The following is a 2,194-nucleotide window of genomic DNA, read 5'->3' on the forward strand; positions in this document are numbered from 1 at the left end:
AATTAATATTTTTGAGAGGTGAGAGATATGGATCCTGTTTCAATTTTCTACATGTGGTGATACAATTTTCCCAGCACCATTTATTGAATAGGGATTCTTTTCCCCAGTATATATTTCTGTCAAAGATGAGATGGCAATATGTGGATGGTTTTATATCTGGGTTCTCTGTTCTGTTCCATTGGTCTGTGCCTCATTTTTGTGCCAGTACCATGCTGTTTTGGTTACTATAGTCTTGTAGTATAGCTTAAAGTCTGGTAAAGGAATGCCTCCAGATTTGTTCCTTTTCTTTAAAGTTGTCTTGGCTCTTCAGGCTATTTTCTGGTTCCAAACAAAGCATAAAATTATTTTTTTAGATATGTGAAAAATGATGTTGATATTTTGATGGGGATTGCATTGAATCTGTAATCACTTTGGGTAGCATGGACACTTTAACAGCATTGATTCTGCTAATTCTTGAGCATGATATGTTTTTCAATTTGTTTACATCATCTGCAATTTCCTTCCTCAGTATTCATGCTTTTCTTTGTAGAGATTTTTCACCTCCTTGGTTAAATATATTCCTAGGTATTTTATTTTCTTTGTAGCTATTGTGAAAGATATTGAGTCTTTCATTTGATTCTCAGCTTGACTATTGTTGGTGTATAGGAATGCTACTGATTTGTGTGCATTTATTTTGTAGCCTGAGACTTTGCTGAATTTATTTATCAATTCCAGGGGTCTCTTGGTGGAATCTTTGGGGTTTTCTAGATATAAGATCATATCATCAGCAAAGAGTGAAAGTTTGACCTCCTCTTTCTCCACTTGGATTCTCTTAAGTTTCTTCTCTTGCCTGATTGCTCTGGCTAGAACTTTCAGCACTATGTTGAATAGAAGTGGTGACAGTGAGCATCCTTGTCTTGTTCCAGTTCTCAGGGATAATGTTTCAACTTTTCCCCATTTAGTATGATGTTGGCTATGGGTTTGTCATATATGGCTTTTATAATTTTGAGGTATATTCCAGCTATGCCTATTTTGTTAAGAGTTATTATCATAAAAGGGTGCTGAATTTTGTTGAGTGCTTTCTTTGCATCTACTGAAATGATCATATGATCTTTGTTTTTGCTTCTGTTTATGTGGTGAATAACATTTACGGCTTTACATATTTTGAACCATCTTTGCCTCTCCGGGGTGAAGCACGCAAATGGAAATCAAAAGACAACAGGTGTAGCCATTCTCACATTCAATAACACAGACTTCAAATCAATAATAGTAAAGAAAGGCAAAGGTGATCATTTTATAATGGTAAACAAGATACAATAATCCTAAATTCTCTTATCAGATATCATAGACTTCAAATCAACAATAGTAAAGAAAGATGAAGACAGTCATTATATAATGGTAAAGGGAGCAATTCAACAAGAATACATAACAATCCTAAATATTTATGTATGCATGATAGGTGCACCCATATTTATAAGGCGAACCCTACCATATCTAAACAGTAATAAACAGCAACATTGTAGTTGCTAGGGACTTCAACACCCCACTGACAGAACTGGAGAGATACTCCAATCAGAAAATAAATAAAGAAACACTGGACTTAAATGTGACTTTAGAGCACATGGGCCTCACAGACATTTACATAACATTCTACCCCAAGATTACTGAATATACATTCTTCTCATCGGCACATGGAACACTCTCTAAAATTGATCACATTTTAGATCACAAAGCATATCTAAACAAATTCAAAAAAATAGAAATTATACTATGTATCTTTTTAGACCATAGTGGAATAAAATTAGAAATCAACTCTAACAGAAACATTCAATTTTACACAAAGTCATGGAAATTAAACAACCTAATGCTGAATGATTATTGGGTCAAGGAGGAAATTAAGGTGGAAATCAAAAGATCCTTGAACTAAATGACAAAGGGGATACTAGTTATCAAAATCTGTAGTATTCAGCAAAAGCAGTACTATGGGGAAAACTCATAAACTTAAATGCCTACATCAAAAAGACAGAAAGGTCACAAATTAACAATCTAATACATCATCTGAAGGAACTAGAAAGGGAAGAGAAAACTAATCCCAAACCTAGCAGAAGAAAAGAGATAACTAAGTTCTAGATAGATTCTGGTTATCAGCCCTTTATCAGATGTGTAGAGAGCAAATATTTTTTCCCATTCTGTGGGCTGTCTATTCACTCTAATG

The sequence above is a fragment of the Propithecus coquereli genome, unplaced genomic scaffold (genome assembly GCF_000956105.1).
Source record: "Propithecus coquereli isolate 6110/MARCELLA unplaced genomic scaffold, Pcoq_1.0 Scaffold225, whole genome shotgun sequence".
Lineage (NCBI taxonomy): Eukaryota > Metazoa > Chordata > Mammalia > Primates > Indriidae > Propithecus > Propithecus coquereli.